The 5585-nt window shown below is 39.1% G+C and overlaps 1 non-coding gene across 1 annotated transcript; it reads right to left on the bottom strand.

Annotated features, from left to right (window-relative positions):
- Nucleotides 1–5239: 5239 nt before the first annotated feature.
- Nucleotides 5240–5345, bottom strand: LOC145593226 (small nucleolar RNA R71). The gene has a single exon (XR_014102600.1). It is a non-coding gene; the product is annotated as a small nucleolar RNA R71 (small nucleolar RNA).
- Between the last annotated feature and the right edge of the window lie 240 nt (nucleotides 5346–5585).

Here is a 5585-nt window from a genome sequence, read left to right as displayed (position 1 = left end):
ACAGCTTTCAAGACTCCCATAGGCACCACTCCATACCGTCTTGTTTATGGAAAATCTTGTCATCTTCCGGTGGAGCTTAAACACCGCGCTCATTAGGAAATCAAGAAAATCAACTTCGATTTGGCGAGTGCGGGAAAGCAAAGGTGGTTGGATCTTCATGAATTAGAAGAACTTAGGCTTGATGCTTATGATTGTGCAAGTACCTGCAAAGCAAGATCTAAGGATGCTCATGATAAACTTATTGAGAAAAAGGAGTTTTGTGTAGGTGACAAAGTTCTTCTTTATAATTCTAAGATGAAGTTGTTCCCCAGAAAGCTCATGTCAAGGTGGAGTGGTCCTTATTTGGTTCAAGGTGTGTCTTTCCAAATGGTGTTGTGGAAGTTTCTATGTTGGATTCATCATCTCTGATCAAGGTCAATGGCCATCGACTCAAGAAGTACTTCAATGGTGCTTTCGTTGGCCTAGTTCACAAAACGATTCTCCGTCAACCACCTTGATAGGTGGAGAACGTCGAGCTATGACGTTAAACAAGATCTTCCCGGTAGGCAACCCGGTTTTCTAACCTTTTCTTTTGATTTTTCATTCTTTTTATTTCTTTTATTTTTGAGAAATTTTCTTATCTTTCTTTGTTTTCTTGATTTTAGGTACCTTAGGATTGAGTTGATTAAGATTTTAGACAATTTTGGTGTCAATAGAAGGTTTCAAGAGGTTGGAGTTGAATTAAAGTGAAGAAGAGATTGATGTGCAAGTGTGCTCTCATGGTTGCTCTCTCGTGAATTTTAATCATGAACAAGTGATTATTGAGGAAATTCAGTGATTTTTGGTCTGTCCCTCTCGTGGGCATCACTCGAGCTTGACGCTCTAGAGCGTCGATGAGAGCACCGCACACACGAGCACTAGCCAATGCGCGCAATGCCCCCCATAGCTGGCCGTTCGTGCGCACGCACATTTGGGTGTGCGCGCACGCACGAGCCTAGCAGCCCCCCTTTTTCGTGCCTCTTAGCAGCCCTTCCCCCCTTTCATTTCTTCCTCTCTCCCCGATTTTCCTCCCTTATTCCCCCTTTACTCTACTTCTTCTTCCTTTTAACTAATGCTCATAAAAATCATCATTTTTATCATTTTATTTCATCTAATCACAAATTACAACAACAATTTCTCAATTTAACTCACGAAATTTTTGAAATTTTCGAGCATAAATTCGAAAAATTGGGTATAATTTTCGAATTTTTGGGTGATTAAATTTGAGTTTGGAACTTGCATCTTGGTGTTCTAATTGGTTTATAATCTTCATTTGTTCCATTTTCAAGTGTTTTAATGCTTCATTTAGGTATGATTTCTCATTTTCTAGTCATCTTCTTCCTTATGTTTGAAGCTTGAAACCCTTGTTTGGGTTTTAATGGTAGAACTCCATTGTTGGTTCTTTTTTCTTGTATCTTGTGTTGTATGATGTTACTTGATGATACTTTGAAGCTTTTTCATGATGAAATTATTTACTTTGCTTGAATTCTTCAAATCACCATTGTTGGTCATTTTTCTCTCTCTTGGGTATTGTTCATGGTAGCTTTGTTTATTTGATTATTCAATGTTTTTGGGTAATTTTTCCTATGATGAATCATGATTTTGGTCTTTCATGACAAACTTTTGCCTTTGACTAATGATTAGTTGCTTCTTATTTCTCATTGAGTATTTCTATGGTTACTACTATATTCATGGAATTAGTTCTTTGTGACCAATTCTTATTTCATTCATGATTGGATTATCTTTGTGCTTGAAATTTCTTGAGCAATTCTCTATGATTATTTGGTGATAATTCTATCTCTTATGCTCTTGTGTGTTTGAGCCAATTTCTTGATGAATTGCTCATGCTTGGCCTTTCTTCTTGTAGATGGCCCCTATTCATCAAAAGAAAAGGGCTAGAACAAGCACAAGCAAATCCTGGCATGTTGTTCCACCTCCTCCCGAGGTGGTTGAAACATATGGCATTGAATTCTCTAAGGAACTCCTTTGGGATAGATTCAACCAATTGACAAAGAGGAAGCTTAAATCCACCCGCTTTTATGATCAAGCGACTACAAAATTGCTTGGAATTGATGAAGATGTTCGTTTACTTGCCAAGAATATAGGTGATGAGCGTCGTTTATGGCGCTCAAAAGAAGAAGATTTAGGTTCATTTTCTTTATTTTCTTTCATCATTTTCATATAATTCTCTTAGTTTTATTTGATTTTCCATTTTTATAATTCACTTTAGTTCTCGATTGGTTTTTACGAGTTTTTCATATTTTTAGTTGATAATTCATAATTTTAGTTTTTGTTTTGCCTTGCTACGCTTTCTCTCTTTGTTTTATTTGTGTTTTGTAAGTGAATAATCAAGTCAATTTGCTCATTTTAGGACTGCCTTGTTCGAGGGCATCATCTCGAGTGCACTGATGATGGGGATGCTCGGGAGCGCGGAGTTTGATCAAGCAAGCGAAGGAGCCAACGCCTAGTGCATCGCATAGGGGTGCGCGCGAGCGGCACATGGGTGCGTGCGAGCCCCCTTCGCTCGATTTTTCTTATTTATAGCTTTTGACTTTCTTTTTGAGGAAGACTTAACTTTGTACTAGAGAGAATTTTTCCAGAAATAGTAGAGAGAGAAAGTAGAGAGAGTAGCTTAAGATTTACTTGTTTGTACTTGAATTTGATCTTAGATTTCAATTTGATCTTGAAACTCCTTCTTCAATTCAATGAATGTTTGTAAGATTCCTTTCCCTTGATTTACTTTTAATGCAATTCCTTCTAGTTTCTTGGATTTTGATTGAGATTACATTCTTTGCTTTAGAACTTGTTGATTGATTGATTTTCTTTTGATTAAGCTTTAAATGACTATGAATTTGATTGAATTTGTTTTGTTTCTTAATTTCACCATGTTTAGTGAGTATATTAGTTGCTAGGGGGAAGGGGAAGCATGCTTGATTGATGATTTTTGCTAGTTGATGATCCTTGATTGATTGAATTGTTGCAATTTGATAACTTGTTATTTGATACGATTTTAGGGTGATTTTTGAACCTTGTTTACTTGATATATTAGCATTTTGGTTCACTTCTATCCTATTTTCATTTAATTTTTGTGTATCCCTTGCTTTACGGGTTTTTAGTGTTTTTGTTGAGTTTTTAGGTCCAAAAACCGATGATTTGAAGCATATGGATAACAAACCGAGGTTAGAAGCCGTGACAAAGGAGCAAAACTGAAGAGATTGTGAAGAAAAGGGCTTAGAAGACCCTGCACGGCCGTGCCATGTCCTGTACGACCGTGCAGGAGTGTCCCAGCCAAGTCAAGCCACTGCCTGATTTGGCACGGACGTGCAAGGCTTAAGCACGTCCGTGCAACTCAGCCAGCACGTCCGTGCCAAAAGCTGCACGGCCGTGCATCTCACTTGGCCTAAGTTGGAGCTACTGCCCGATTCTGCACGGCCGTGCTTAAGGTGGCACGTCCGTGCCACTAAGGCTGCACGTCCGTGCCACTCCTGGCACGTCCGTGCGCCCCTGTAGCCGTACCCGACTCTTGTTTTCTCCGTCTTTTTTATTTGAGGGTCATATAAATACCCCCTTTTGCTCAATTGTGCGGCAGCCAAGTTTTCAGTACTTCCTCTTAGTTTGTAATTGTAGAAACATAAATACTCTCAAATCATTAGTTAGATTTCAATTATTAGTTTGGAATTCTCAATCTCAATCATTGTAGAAGACAAGTCCCTCCATTGTTATTCAATTTCAAGCTTCAATTAGTAATTTCTCCAACCTTTTTCTACTTAATTTCTGATTTCATTTGCTTTTGCATGTTATTTAAATCTTTTTAAGTTCTTGGTAATTTGTTATTGGATGATAGTTATTTCAATCGTTAACCACTTTTCCCCAATTATTGAAGTAGTTAGAACCCTAATTGTTGATTGCATGTTGATAAATATGAGTTGTGAGTAGTCTTCTTGCTAAGGGTTGGGTGAAGCTCAACCTTTTGGGTTAGTTATGCAAATATGGGAGAAACATTGATGTTTGTATTGCAATTAAATTGATTATATGAGATTGCTTGTTAGTTCTTCATGATAGGATTAGCTACCGTTGACTTAGGAGCTTGATAGCATGATATGCCTAATTTGACATGGAAGTGTAAATTGAATATGTCATTACTTATTGTAATTTGATTATGTATCATCTATTGCTAGACTAATGAGGAATCTAAGTTTAGTAGTGTGAGTTGTTTTCTTATTGCATGAGGTTGATTTTACTTATAGTCCTTGCTATAGCTTGTCTATTTTACCCCCCGTTTGCCTAATTGCCTTGGTTGAGTGGATCCCATTCCCTAGTGTCTTTAATCCATTGATTTAGAACCATAGTTTGTTTGTCTACTTGACGAAACCCAATTCACCATTGACTTCGAATTAGCTTAAGTGTTAAGATCTTTAGCAACCATATCCCGTTCCTTGTGGACCGAACTCTTACTTGTCATTATGCTTGGTTTGTAAGGTGTTTGTTAATAAATGTGTTTGATTGAGTGTGGAATGAGAGACGTTCTAACGCCCATCAAAATGGTGCCGTTGCCGGGGCACGGTGTTGTTGATTGCTAATTGATTACTTGAGTCTAGTTCACTATAAACCATAAAAATTTTAAAAAGATTGCTTCTTTTTGGCTACACTTGTAGCCTTGGTACTAATTGCGTTTGTTGAGAGTGTATGCGCAGAACTCATAATATGATCTTGGTACGTTACGATCCCGAGATTGAGCAAACTTATAGAAGGAGAAAAAGAGCCGGTTCTAGGCCATTCAACACTCCCCCAACTAGAGAGACCAATTTCGAGGAGGATCGAGATCAAATGGGTGACGCGGAACCACCACCTCAAAGACCTTTAAAGGAGTTGGGAACTCCGGGAGCTTATAGAGCTTCAAGCGGCATTGCTCCACCCGTCACTCAAGCCAATGACTTCGAGATTCGGCCCGCGATGATAAATTTGATTGAAAGGAGGCAATATAGTGGAGCAAAACATGAGAGCCCTCTTGCACACTTGAACGAGTTCGAGAAATATTGCAACACAATCAAGGTAAATGGGGTAACTCAAGAGTTTGTGAGACTAAAGATATTTCCTTTCTCTTTGATAGGAAGGGCTCTTGAATGGCTTGAGAAGGAGGTGAGGCCTAACTCCTTGAGAACTTGGGACGAGGTCACCACGGCTTTCTCAGGGAGATTCTATTCTCAAAAGAAAACGGCCGAGGCAAGGGCTTTGATCCAAGGCTTCCGTCAAAGGGCTAGTGAAACCATATATGAGGCATGGGAACGATACAAAGAATATCAAAGGGAGTGCCCTCATCATGGCATTCCATCATATCAAGTGCTTCAAATTTTCTATGGGGGCTTGAGCCCACAAGGAAAGACTTGCTTGGATGCGGGAGCGGGTGGCCCGATTATGAACAAAACGGAGGAGCAAGTCATCGAGATAATTGAGGATGTGGTGAGACACCACATGGATTGGCAAGAAGGAGAGAGGGAGTCTTTAAGCAAAGGAGGAAATGCGGTCTACTCCGTCGATCACCTCAACGCCATCAATAATTTGACATC

The sequence above is a fragment of the Chenopodium album genome, chromosome 18 (genome assembly GCF_948465745.1).
Source record: "Chenopodium album chromosome 18, dcCheAlbu1.1, whole genome shotgun sequence".
Classification (NCBI taxonomy): domain Eukaryota; kingdom Viridiplantae; phylum Streptophyta; class Magnoliopsida; order Caryophyllales; family Amaranthaceae; genus Chenopodium; species Chenopodium album.
Note: the sequence above shows the minus strand (reverse complement) of the source record. Positions and strands in the feature narration are given on the sequence as shown.